This window comes from Lontra canadensis, unplaced genomic scaffold (genome assembly GCF_010015895.1).
Source record: "Lontra canadensis isolate GAN:19392208 unplaced genomic scaffold, GSC_riverotter_1.0 scaffold42, whole genome shotgun sequence".
Taxonomy (NCBI): domain Eukaryota; kingdom Metazoa; phylum Chordata; class Mammalia; order Carnivora; family Mustelidae; genus Lontra; species Lontra canadensis.
The window spans coordinates 4,550,134-4,564,926 of record NW_022631036.1 but is presented as its reverse complement, the minus strand read 5'-3'; the positions used below and the strand labels follow the sequence as shown (position 1 = coordinate 4,564,926).

Here is a 14,793-nt window from a genome sequence, read left to right as displayed (position 1 = left end):
AGTGAAAGCCAGAGGATATCATGTACATTTTTCCAGTTAATGTGTTGAAATTGCTTATCAAGTAAAATATTGATTGATTTGTTTATAAAGCTACCCTTTTTGAATCCTACTATGGGCTAGGCACCATATTAAACTCACAAGTCAAACAGTGATTAATTTTTGTAAAACCTTTGGCCACATTGAATTTTTTTTATTAACATATAATGTATTATTTGTTTCAGGGGCACAGGTCTGTGCATCATCAGTCTTACACAATTCACAGTCATCACCATAACACGTACCCTCCCCAATGTCCATCACACAGCCACCCTATCCCTCCCACCTCCCTCCACTCCAGCAACCCCCAGTTTGTTTCCTGAGATTAAGAATCTCTTATGGTTTATCTCCCTCTCTGGTTTCGTCTTTTCTTTCATTTTTCCCTCCCTTCCCCCATGACCCTCTGTCTTATTTCTCAAATGCTCATATCAGTGATATCATATGACAATTGTCTTTCTCTGATTGACTTATTTCACTTAGCATAATACCCTCTAGTTCCATCCATGTTGTTGCAAATGGCAAGATTTCTTTTTTGATGGCTACATAATATTCCATTGTGTATATATACCACATCTTTATCTCCTCATCTGTTAATGGACATCTAGGCTCTTTCCATAGTTTGGGTATTGTGGACATTGCTGCTATAAACATTGGGGTGCATGTGCCCCTTTGGATCACTACATTTGTATCTCTAGGGTAAATACCCAGTAGTGCAATTGCTGGGTTGTAGGGTAGCTCTATTTTCAACTTTTTGGGGAACCTCCATACTGTTCTCCAAAGTGGCTGCACCAGCTTGCATGCCCACCAACAGTGTAGGAGTGTTCCCCTTTCTTCATATCCTTGCCAACACCTGTCATTTCCTGACTTGTTAATTTTAGCCATTCTGACTGGTATGAGGTGGTATCTCACTGTGGTTTTGATTTGTATTTCCCTGATGCTGAGTGATATTGAGCACTTCTTCATGTATCTGTTGGCCATTTGGATGTTGTCTTTGTGGAAATGTCTGTTCACATCTTCTGCCCATTTCTGATTGGATTCTTTGTTCTTTGGGTTGAATTTGGTAAGTTCTTTATAGATTTTGGATACTAGCCCTATATCTGACACGTCATTTGCAAATATCTTCTCCCATTCTGTAGGTTGTCTTTTGGTTTTGTTGACTGTTTCCTTTGCTGTGCAAAAGCTTTTGATCTTGATGAAGTTCTAATAGTTCATTTTTGCCCTTGCTTCCCTTGCCTTTGGCTATGTTTCTAGGAAGAAGTTGCTATGGCTGGGCCACATTAAATATTTAATCACCAATATGTAATAATCTAATTATAAAAGTCTGAAATTTTAAAATATTGATTAGAATGTCATGAAAAAATTAATATTATCTCAAACTTTTAAGGAAAAGAGAATAGAAAAGCAGGAAGTAAAACAATGATTCTTTACAACACATAAATTATGAATTATCAAAGAGTATCTTTGTGGAAGAATCAAGGTGTGTTAGTAATACTATACTTCCTATTTATTTAGTAAGCATATGATAACTACCCATTCTTATTACATGCTAGATACTGTGCCAAGTGCTTTCCTAGTGTATTTCACTCAATCCAAAGAACAGCTGTATAGAAACAGACTTAATATCCCTGTTTTCCAGATGAGCAAAGTGAGGTTGCAGACATTTCATAATTGGTTCATGTTTACATGGCCAAGGCCAATACCTGGTGAGATAAGTATTTAAATCTAGATGTCCTTGACTTCCAAACTTACTCTTCTATCTACTCAGCTCTACTTCTCTTCAATATCCTAAATCATCTTCAGACTCAGAGAAGTAGGTACCTCTTAGGCTGTTGTTCCCAGAGGGCCTATTAAGTAGTGAGAATCTTAAAGTAAGACTCAATTTAAACCCTTAATTTATGTCTAATCCTAACTTTAACTCCTTGGAAATAACAATGATCTCAATAAAGCCCTGCTCTTTCACTCTGAGAGGAGAGGACAGGATATTCTGGTTGGAGGGGCTCAGGAAGTATTGCATATCCACATATACATTCAGACTCTCAGGGGTCTGAAGACCCCACAATTTCAGTGTGTCGATACCACACTGAATTTTCTCTGAGGACACATGTTCCTAATGGATCATCAAGGGGCTGTGCTTCACAGCCACTCAGAGACCATCCAGAATGCATGGTCTCCTTGGTTACTCATTTATTTTTATTGACATCAATTTTGTAGGTTCACACAAAATTTCTTTTTTTTTTGCTCTGATAATATAGACAGTTTAACTTGTTATGTCTATGGCAATATTGTGCTATCATACTTTATAAACATTACTTAGAGTTGTATAGAAAATAATTCATTTAAATAATCTAAATAAATTATATCTTAAGTCTTGTTAATTTTATAGGGTATGATGTTATCTCGTTTAAATGTACATGTGTTTACTTGTGATACTGAACATTTAGATCTTGGTTATTTTAGTAATATTGAATCATTTTCTGTTAGTTTTTAATGAAGTTAAACATTGAATATATTGCATATGTTTGGTTTTTCAAGCACATTTCTTTCCAGAAGTCACTGTAATGAGGTATTCCTTAACAGGCAGATGTATGTTTTCTCTGTTTCACAGAAATCAATGAAAACTGCAGGGGGTCTGAATGCAAGGATTGGAAATGATTTAGTAAAAGGTGTATTTGTGGAGGATCTGTTCTGGAATGTTTATTTTCCTACAGTCCTTTTCTTAGGAACAGCCCTTTGTTTACAGTATAAAATGTTTTAAAATTGCTTTCAGTTATTATTTTTAATTATGCCAAAGCAAGTATCCCAATGTATGTGTTTGCAAACATAAAATGAATTGACATTTAAGGTCTTTTCCTTTTGGAATATTTACCCTTGTATAATGTATATAACTTTTTTTTCCTTGATTCTTGCTTTAGTTCCTTACATTAGATTTTGATTATAAAAATGAGTTTAATTTTAAGAATTTTATACCTATTTTCTGCTATATAACTTAAATGAGACTCTTTGATCCTATTAAAGAATTTGATATTATACCTAATTTATAAGGTCAGTAATCTGATTTTCTTCTTCTTTTCTCCTTTTTTAACCAGGCTAATTGCTTTGTGTTATGGCCAAAATAGGCTGTATTAATTTCCTTCCTATTAGTTTTTCCTCTTATCTTTAAAAGTCATAGGTATTGCCTTTTCCCCTACACGTTTTACCTGTCACATCACTTCTTTCATCAGCCAATGTCACATAAACCAAAATATACACACAGCATCCAATTTATAAGTATTTATTTTTATGGTAGAAAATAACAGAAGCTGTTTTGAAATTTTACCACTATACCACTAATTAATTTCTTAATAAAAATCAAACACTTATGGACCATCCATTGAATGAAAGAACTTTATATAAAGAATCAACAAAAAGCAATTATCTAGCCTCATGATGTTCAGATGCACAAATAGAATTTTAAAGCGTATCAATACTAAGAGAGAGGAAAAGACAATTTTATGCAGCTTTCCTCCCTTTATATTAAGAACCTTTTTCCCCCCACGATGGATTTGAGAGACTGGTGAAATGTTGAAATTGTGGAAGGAAGGAAAATGAGAAACCAGAGAGCATGATAATGAAGAAAATCAGTTATCTTGAAGACAATCTTTTTAATATTCTTAAGATTTTATTTTTTCTTAAGTAATCTCTATACTCAACGTGGGGCTCAATCTTACAATCCCGAGATCAAGAGTCATGCTCCACCAACAGAGCCAGCCAGGCACGGCTTGAAGACGATCTTAAACTCTGACAGACAGCAGGTATTTATCCCAGCATGCCCAGGCCAGGAATATTTTATCTCCCACAATCCCTGCCCCAGAAATGGATCTAGCTCTACCTTCTTAAAGGATAAGAATTTTGTTTAGGCATAGAATGTGGAGTATTTTAGGTCCTAGAGAACCCATTGTGGAATCAGAGGGAGGATTTGTTAATTATTCTGTGACACTGGAAAATTACTCTGTGGTGGGAAATTTAAAGGAAGATGATCAGGAAAGAAGCTGTGGGAAGGAACACTGACTGGACCAATTAGCAAAGTAAAATGGTGAGAGAAATTGGTAAATTTTTGCAGAAGCGAGCACATAAAAATGTTAGTTTGTACGGGGACTAATGAATAGCCTGGCTGGGCTGAGACAGTCCTGCAAAGGCAAGAAGAAATGCGGCCAGAGTAAGTGAGGGGTGAAAGCTTGAGTGAGCACAGGAAAATGAGAAATAGCCTTCCAAATTATCCCATCATAAATGTGCCTGTTGATGAGAATAATGCGGATGGAATGGACGATTTATGGGTATTCAAAAGTAACCATGGCTATAGGCAGGATCTCAGGACAATAAGATACTATAGGCAGGATCTCAGGAGAAAAAAAAAATACTGAGAAACAATAGTCTAAAAAAGAGTAAACAGATTTAGTTGACATGAATAGCTGTGATGAGCCTTCAGAAAGGGGATTTTTGGGTGCCTGGGTGGCTTAGTTGGTGAAGCCACTGCTTTTGGCTCAGGTCATGATCCTGGAGTTGCAGGATCGAGTCCCGCATCGGGCTCCCAGCTCCGGGGAATCTGCTTCTCTCTCTGACCTTCTCCCCTCTCATGTTCTCGCTCACTCTCTCTCAAATAAATAAATAAAATCTTTTTTTTTTTTTAAAGGGGATTTTTCCCACAGTCCTAATTATGAAATCATCGAGATCTTTAAAATCTTTCCATTGTTGTACAACTTTTAAATTTACCTGTTAAGGGAAAATCAATATTTACATGTAAATATAAAACACAGTAATCTTAGCTTTGTCTTCAAAATCCATATTGCTAATCCAGAGACTATACCAAACATAATTTAGGGGGTATATGCATATATCACTTATTCTATAACCTCAGTGTTCATTGTATCGAAGAGGACATAATTAAGGATGGCTGAATGCTTCAGCAGGGGGCACCTTGAATGGAAGGACAGTAAGTAAAGGGGCAGAACATTCAAGTCATCATCATCATCATCACCACTAAATACACTAAAACACCACTTCCAAAATTATTTTGATATTCTGGGAAAAAAGAATTCTAGTATTATAAGTATTTTGATATTCTGGGAAAAAAGAATTCTAGTATAAGGGGCCCTTTTAAAAGGAAAAGTTTGGAGCACTTCCTAGGCATTCAAGATGGAGGACAGAATGGTAGAGGAGAAAGACTGAACTAAACTGGATTTTCATTATGTCTTCATCACTCTAATTTAACTCGCTGAGACTTTTTCCCCCATTTTAAAAAAATGTCAACTTGGGATTATTGTAAGAATTAAGGAACTATTTTAATATTTTTGCCAATATGAGGTACACATTAAATGTTAGTCTTCCTTCCTCTGTTTGAAGCAAAGACATAAGTATTTCCTGCAGAAGCACATCTGTGATTCCTTTTTATATGTGTATCATAGAAGAAGGCTATGTTGATTTTTCTTATGTTAAAATGCATAGTGGTCACTGCAAAATTTGCTAAAAATTGTTGTCTTTGTCTAAAAGATATATAAAGATGAGTCTATGTATTTTGTATAATGGTATAAAAATATGAAGTTGGCACTACAGATTTCATGTAAGACATGTAAGAAAATTCATTTTCATGAACTTGTTATAAGTATCCCAGTAACAGGCGCACCTGGGTGGCTCAGTCCATTAAGCATCTGCCTTTGGCTCAGGTCATAATCCTCAGGTCATAATCCAGTGCCTGGGATAGAGCCCCATATCGTGCCCTGCATCCAGCACCCTCCTCAGGTTCAGTAGGGAATCTGTTTCTCCCTTTCCCTCTGCTGTTCCCCCTGCTCTGCTTTCTTGCTCATGTTCTCTCTTAAATAAATAAAATTAAAAAAAAAAAAAGTTCCCCCATAACTTTTTGTGACAAACCCAAAAGTCTCTTTCAAATGCTAAATTTTTAATAACCCCTGCTTTTATGAAAGGGATTGAGATTTAGCAAAGATTACTCAATAAATATAAAAGGACACTGGGGTGTCTGGGTGGATCAGTTGATTAGGCATCTGCCTTCGGCTCAGGTCGTGATCTCAGAGTCCTTAGATTGAACCGCATGTCAGGGCTCTCTGCTCATGGCAGAGCCTGCTTCTCCTTCTGCTTCTGCTTACCACTCCCCCTGCTTGTGCTCTTTCTCTGTCTGACAAACAAATAAATGAATAAATAAATACACTAAATAGCAGATGGAAGACATGGTTTGCAACAGTTTGCATATGGGTAGCAGATTTCACTGTTTTATTGCTTAGTGCTCTCTTTGGGAGAAGCACAACCCTTGTGGTCATTTTGGAAACTTATTGGAGGCATTTTTTCCTTTTCTCTTTTCTCTTCTCTTCTTTTCTTTTTTATTTTAAGATTTTATTAATTTATTTGACAGAGAGAGCACAAGTAAGGGGACTGGGAGAAGGAGAAGCAGGCATTTCTTTCATTGTTAAATTATTAGGAGGTGCTGCTGCATTAGTAGGTAGAGACCAAGAATGTTATACATGCTATAAAGCATAGAGAAGTCCTGCATAATAAAAAAATTTCAATCTGAAGACACATTTTGAATGTCTCTCATTGTCTAAAACCTAACTCAATTATATGTATACACAAAATATTTTCCATGGTTTTATATATACCAAAAGTTTCTGGAATTCATTTATAAATTAAAGGGACATTATCCATTGTTCTGATCAAATTTTGCCAGAGGTCGCTTTCCATTTTGGAAAATTAGGTTACAATGACAATGTTGCTTATGATATTTGAGTCACCAATGTAAAAATACTTGGGTCAATTTGTATTTAAAATTATTACATTTATGGAAATTATATAACTGTATTTTTTAAAATCCCTATTTTAGGGGTGCCTGGGTGGCTTAGTTATTAAGCATCTGCCTTTGTCTTTATCCTGTCATTATCCCAGGTTCCTGGGGTCAAGACCCACATCAGGCTACTTGCTCCATGCAGAGCCTTCTTCTCCCTCTCCCATTCCCCCTGCTTGTGTTCCCTCTCTTGCTGTATAGCTCTCTGTCAAATAAACAAAATCTTTTTTTATTTAAATATTTTATTTATTTATTTGACAGACAGAGATCACAAGTAGGCAGAGAGGAAGGCAGAGAGAGGAGGAAGCAGTCTCCCCACTGAGCAGAGATCCCGATGCAGGGCTCTATCCCAGGACCCCGAGATCATGACCCGAGCCGAAGGCAGAGGCTTTAACCCACTGAGCCACCCAGGCGCCCCAAATAAACAAAATCTTAAAAAAAAATAAAAATTTAAAAATATCCTTATTTTAAAATGTCAATATAAAGGAAATATATCAATGGTATTCGGTTGATTATTTAACATTGGGTTTTATGGTCTGTCTGATAACTGAACAATTTCTCATCTTTCTAATATAACAACACATTTTACTTATTTTTTATTTATTTTTAAAAATATTTTATTTGAGAGAGAGCATGAGGGGGGTTGAGGGAAGAGGGAGAGGGCAAAAGAGAAGCAGGCTCCCCACTGAACAAGGAGCCTGATGCGGGCTTGATCCTAGGACCCTGGAATCATGACCTGCACAGAGGGCACTTAATCAACTGACCCATCCAGGCAGCCCAATAACTTTAATATTAAAAACACATTTTTAAAGGAAACCTTTAAACCACTGAAATTTAGTGCAAATTTCATGAACACATTGATTCAATTAGCAAGGACCTGTCATACTACTGAAATTTATAGGAAAAGTTTGAAAACTGTCTTATCATGACCAGACTGTTTTAAATATACCCTAATCAGAGAAATAAAGGTCTCATTATCTCTTACAGAATAGCACAAGATATGTAAAATAAAAAATATTAAAGAAAATCTTTATAGCTGATTGAGAAGTTATATTTATCTATAGAAAGAAGCTCAAATGGGAAAAATTTTTGTGTTTCACTGAGCAATGATATTTTATCAAGAAAGCTTGATGAGATTGTGAAAGGTTTTGAAAATCATCTGTGTAATGAATGGCAATTGGGCAAATTTTCATACAATGCATAGAAGTATTCTATGTGAAAATGAATCATTACTGCTTATATATATGTAGAGTTTGTAAAGAGTAAAAAATCATGATGAGAATGGAACTTTCAAAATTATTGAGAATGGATACACAGAGATTGTCAAATAAAAAGCCCTTAAAAATATCTCATGTGAAAACATCAGCTTTCCAAATATCACTGCTTCAATAGCAGCTGTGATCAGTGTATAATGGGAGTTTAAAGTTGACATTAATGGCTGAAGGTGCTTTCATAATTCTTTGTGTTTTTTACTGATATCAGGGGTGCTGAAGAAATACTTCAAAGTTAGTAAATGTATTCAGTGTTAATAATAAAATTAGGAGTAAGCTGCAATAGATAATAGAGTTTGTACTAGGAAGTAAGGTGACTTTTCAGTATACAGTGTTAATTTTTTTCTTATTTAAAATAAAGATTTTTTGATTCATTAAACAAAAAATTGGGCATTACAATTCACATATCTCAAAATGATGACTTTTCTTGCAGATGTATTTATATATTTGCAAAGTTAAATGGGATCTTTTATGGGATCCTAGAATTTAAGATCAATTTCATAGTGTACAGAATTATAAGATTTGTCAACAAACATGTATTATTTAAAACTATTTTTTGCACCAAACATTTTACAGCTTTTATCTTTGCAGAAGTTAGATAGATGCAAGTAAGTTGCTTTCATTTGAATGGCTACTAAAGAGAGGATGATTAGATTTTTTAAGAATTTTTTTTAATTTATAAAACTGGATTGAGTAGTTAACATGAAGAACATGTAGCCAAAATTTTCAGAATTTTTTAACTGAACTGAAATCTAATGTTGGGGCCAAAGGACTCTTTAATCAATCTACTTAGGAAAAATTGTGGATATTGCTAAGACTCCTATACACTTCTTTGGAAGCAAATTTCTCTAGATTTCCAGTAACATTTTGACAGCTGACAGGTCTGTAGTGTAATTTTGGAAAAATTCTGGCGAAAGTGTTACCACCAATGTGTCTATAGAACGGAGGAAACATGAGATTCCTTTTAACATACTTTGAACTTCAATAGTATAGATAAAATTCAAGGTTCTCACTGAATTTCATTAATAAAGATTGTTTTAAAATTATATATATGTAATTTAATTTTTGTAATGCAGAAATAAATTTAGGTTGTAGAAATTAATTATTGAAATGTTGTATCTTGGTTATAGAGATTACATGTTGAAACAAATTAGGAAGATTCCTAACTGTTCATTTTATCCTGCTGCTACCCTCAAGGGTTTACCATTCAGTTTGTATAGCGGCACTGTGCCATAGAAATATAATGCAAGCCACAAATGTGAGCAATATAGATTTAAAAAGTTTTAGTGACCATATTTTAAGAAGTAAAAAATAACAAACCCCGGGGAATCTAATTTTAATTATATACTTAATATATTATATCTCCCAATTATTATTTCAACCCATAATCAATGTAAACATTATGGAGGTACTTAATGCTGATTTAGCTTTTAATATAAGTCTAATTTAAATAAATAACATTAAAATTCAGTTCTTCAGTAGCACCGACCCATATTTCAAGGGCTCCATAGCCACTCAGGGCTATTGGTTACCATATTGGACATGACTGGTCTGTAGTTTTAGTTATTACTATTACTTATTTTCTTACCAACAAAGAGCAACTATTAGTCAGCCTAACAAAGTCCTTATTTTAGTGTCCACACACACCCATGTTCTTCTATTTCCCTGCACCAATTGTGCTGTAAGGAGGTACAAAAATGTAAGTACTTCATTAGTAGCCAACATTGTAGCCAATTATTTTACTGAACATCAGGTTTTCTTTCCTTTATAGTTAAAGCATTACTTTGATTCTCCTGAATCAATATAACGTATGATTTTGCATCAATAACATGTGACTTTGGAATTATTCTAGTGTGTGGTTTTAGGTTATGTTTTCTATAAATGTCTTTTGGCAATAAAATAAGTTTAGAAAATAGTTGTTATGTAGTTTAGAGCCACTGATCTACATCAGGCAATAATGGTGGTTTTCTTCTGTATGTGGCAGGAAGAACAAGACATGTTTTATTGGGTTTTAATGAGAGAATTGCACTGATTGATTTCTGGACTTGTTAAACTACTACATCAGTGCAAATCTGAACACAACAAAAACCTTAACAGCTCTTACACTGATGTTCTTTATTCACTTCTCCTTCTCTCTCTCTCCTCTTGTCATCATTTCTGACTATCTCATGTTTTTTTCTGAGCACATCAGCTATGTGTTCTAATTAAGTGGTCTAAAACATGAAGTGAGAAAAACTTCAAATACTAAGAAAAAGCATAAGAAAATGGATTAATGATAGCACTGAAAATGAAAAGAGAAGAAAAACTATATTCAAGAACTTACCACATCTGAGTTACTCTGTGAAGGGCTTAACATTTATTAGTTGACATATGGCAAAGCACTCTTGAATAAAGTACATTGTTTCTCTCCTTTTATGACTGGGGAAGTTGATATTTGTCTTAGGTCAGATCAGTAGTAAGTAGCTAAGCGGAGAATTGCACTCAGACCTTTAGTTCCTAAATTCTTTCATCCTAAGCACTGATACACCACCTCACAAAGAAATAGAAATGGGCTTTTAACCTATGGATGGATGCTCCACACTAACACATCTGTGTAGGCTCGAAAGGAAGATTATTACAATCACATGTTGTGTAGTTTCTACTCTAGCCCTTTATTGTTAATCTAATAAATAATTGCTGGCTGCACTCAAATGAACAACATAGATGCTTTTATCTAACAAGCGCCCCATGACCAAAAGATCATGTGTTGTTTCATTGTCTATCTGGTTGTACGATATTAGGTTTGTGTTAGTCATACAGCTGTTGCTAAATAGAGACTCCCTAGAACTGTCCAAGTCAATATTAGCTCCAATCATTCTACTGCCTTGCGGAGTACTAGAGCATGACAGGGCTGCAGTTACATCTCAAAGGGAAAGGACCTCACTATTTTCAGATCACACACACCAGTTACACTGGTCCTACAAAACTTGCCATTCTTGTGTCCCTTTGCTCTTACTTTGCTCTTATTATATGGAGCCATTTGCCTGTTAGGCTTTATGACTTGCTTATAAATTTCTGAGTTAAATATTTTTTTCTCTTTAGATCACCTGGGTCAGTTTCATTGACAGCAGTAAAGGCGTTAGCGGCATTAATTTCCTTAAAATATTTTCTTTACAGTAGAGAACATTCATGTTCTTGAAGGAACTAATTTTTCTAGGCTGTTTTGTTGTTTTTTATTTTAAAAAGATAGTCATTGCAGAGTATTATGCTAAGTGAAATAAGTCAATCAGAGAAAGAATTATCATATAATCTCACTGATATGAGGAATTTGAGAGGTGGAAGGGGGTGTCGTGGGGGAAAGGAGGGAAAAATGAACCAGAACGAAACCAGAGAGGGAGACAAACCATAAGAAACTCATGATCTCTGGAAACAAATTGAGGGTTGCTGGAGGGGTGGGGAGGGGAAGATAGGGTGGCTGGGTGATGGACATTGGGGAGGGTATGTGCTATGGTGAGCGCTGTGAATTGTGTAAGACTGATGATTCACAGACCTGTACCCCTGAAATAAATAATACATTATATGTTTAAAAAAAAGATAGCCATTGTATTATTACGTTGAAGGATTTTTCTAAGAACTTCTCTGATAGAAATTTTAGGTTACATTTTACCCATCATCACCTTGACACATGTGGAGTACTGATGTTTAGGAAGTGGCTGAAATAGCTAGTTTTAAAGTGGTGAGGGGAAGATAATATTAACAGTTTTAAAATCTTTAAATGTTTTCAATTTTATCTATTAAACATATTAAGAGCATATTTGATTCAAGTAGTAAACAAACTTTGTTTACTAACATTTTTTAGCAAAAAATTTAACCTCAGTCTTCCTATCTCTGTAAAAGGAATGATTATTAAAATAAGAATTTCTCAGCATTGTAATAACAGATCAAAAAATATAGGAAATTTAGCTTATATGTGAAATTTGCATATATTTTTATTTCATAAATATTTTTGATGATTGGCATAAGTAATATGAGTTCTAGTTAAAGACTGTTTTTGGTAATATTCATCCCAGTGAGCAATAAATCTGCCTATAAATTTACTGCTATTAGTTCAGATATTTTTCTATATGTGAAGACATTTACACTTGGTCTTCAAACTAACAAAAATGAGATACTCTGCAAAAGCAAGAAAAATTTGTGCAAGGTTAGAAAATATATTTTTTGTCAGTTGTGCTAAAATCTTACTCTCATTTTTACTTATGAAAAGTTATTTTCTGATTATTTCTCTCACAGTGATTTTAACATCAGCTCCTTACCCAAATACATTACGTTAATTTTATAAAGTAGATGAGTCATAACAATGTATTATGGTGAGAGATGAAATTATTTAATTAAAATACTGATGTGCATCAGTCAGCTATTATTACAACAATGCTATATAACAAACTACTCCATGGTTTAAAGATAGAAAAAATAATTTTCATATGCATGAGTCATGGATTGACAACATTGAGTCTGGGTAGGGCTGTATACCAGAAGCTAGGCTTCAGGATCCCAACTCCAGACAGACTGGGTTCAGGTCTGTTCCTCATGATGCTCAGTCTTCTGGCTCCAGCAATTACCCAGTGCATGTGGCTATCACTGTGTATCCTGTTCTGTGATCCCGCTTGAAAGAAAATGGGTTGCTAAAGGCATTTTCTTCATGGTTCATCACCAGTGTTAGAAAGGTAGCCAAACTCCACAACCACATTTCAAGTCTCTAGTTGTATATCTTCTACTAACATCCCATTGACCAAAGAAATTCCATGCTCAAGTCCAATGTCAAGATGAAGGCAAGTAGACTGTACCCATAAGGAAGCTATATCATGGCCATAGTGGCATAATTGTATTACAGAAAAGTGAAGAATTGAAAACACTCTGTCATTAAGATAAATATCATCTAAGGTAAGTTAAGAGATTTATTGAATGAGATGTAAACATTAGGGTATAAGCAAAAGATATGTTTTCCCCTCACTCTAGGTCTTCTGATTTCCATATGTAGAAACCTTTCTCCTGGCTCTGGTTGAAGTATCAGATATATCCCACACTTCTTTTGGTTAACATGAGATACCAAAACAGCAAACTTAACCCTTTATATAATTGAAATCTTCTCCTTCCTTAGTAGAGAAACACCACCTTGAACTTAGAAGTCTGCAGTATAAGGAGTTGGTTTGACATCTCTCTTTCTTGCCCAGTTTCTCTTACTTGCTAACTACCTTTGTTTGTTGGATTTAAGGGCTCTTTCAGGATTGAAGGAAGCTGTGGAGAAGGAATAGGCCAGAAAAGATTTAAAAATAACCAATATTGTAGTAATATGGCATCAGATTCTTTAGTGAGGCAAATGCAGATTTTCCTGCTCATTTTATTGTGAAGATTTTAGGGGATTTTTTTGGGGGGGCAGGTAAGTTATTTCCTTATGACTTTCTGTATTTCTTTGGTTCCAGCTGGCAACAGCCCCCTCTTTGATAGATATTTTAGGTTGGTTGGTTCAGCACCATTCCCCTGCTTTCTAGTATGTGGGGGGAAAAAAAAAAAAGCTAAAATGACTTTAGCTCAGCTCTCTTACTTCTCATGCTCTGAACATGATTCAGGTTCCAGCAATCAGAAGTGTCATTGAAAAAAATGAATAGAATGACGGGTCTAATGACATTCATTTTAATAACGTGGCTTCTGACAGAGGCTATTGAACAGAATTTTCTGATAGAAGGTGACTATGTGTTCTTCAGATTCTTTGTGTTATGCTGCGTTATTGAAGTCAGGGCAACATACACAGACAGGAGAAAATTATACGTTAAGGCCTTCCAAGAACACCTGGCCAACTGAGCCCAGAAGAAAGAAGGTGGGGTGAAGAGTATGTTCAGGGAGAGAGTGCCACCTATTGGTGCTTGCTGCACAGACTGTATTAGTGTACTCGGCCTTCAGATGTTATTTGGTATGAAAGATTAATAAACTGGGAAAAATACTTATAAACCAATGCAATGTTTATACTATACTTTTCTTATTACCTAATTGAACACTCGCATATAAGCTAATTTGTGTAATGGAAACGCACTTTGTAGCAGAGGGTATATTATGGCAGCTTTCCAGTTTGACAAGCAGCCACCTGATCGTGGCCAGAGTAGCATTTGGAGGTCTAATTCTTTGAGGTGGCTTTTGGCTCACTCCTACCAGCTCAGACTCAGTTCTCATCAGCCCTTCCAAAAATGTTCTAAGCCACTTAATACCCTGCAATAAATCCCTTTTTGTTTAAATAGCTTAGAATGGATCTTCTTTCTTGTACTAAAAGCAGACTCATAGAGTAAACATTACCTGGAGATGTTGGAGGTCAGAAAGTCTCAAGAAAATAGAGGGCTGAAATGGCTAAACCAATCCGGTAGGGTTTTGCAATAGTAAATATCCTTCTAGATTCTGGAATTTACGATCAGCGAGTGATGCAATGGTTGTTTATGGTACACAGCTATGAATGACTTACTTATATTACTGGTTGGAATCATCTAGAATTAAGAGTTTGTTAAGTAATATGAAGACTGTGTATTGGATAGGCTGGATATTTTTAGCTCCTTTAGAAGACTTAGAAAAAAAAATGACAAGCTTAAAGCTTTAAAAATCTCTTCTCATTGAATTATCAGAAGATGAGAAATTTTC

At 35.1% G+C, this 14,793-nt stretch overlaps 1 long non-coding RNA gene across 1 annotated transcript in view; it reads right to left on the bottom strand.

The window, feature by feature from the left end:
* Positions 1–13,374, bottom strand: part of LOC116875668 — a 54,163-nt gene extending 40,789 nt beyond the window's left edge. The window contains exon 1 of the long non-coding RNA XR_004384240.1: positions 13,285–13,374. This is a non-coding gene — a long non-coding RNA (uncharacterized LOC116875668). The remainder of the gene's footprint in view (positions 1–13,284) is intronic.
* Positions 13,375–14,793: the final 1,419 nt, after the last annotated feature.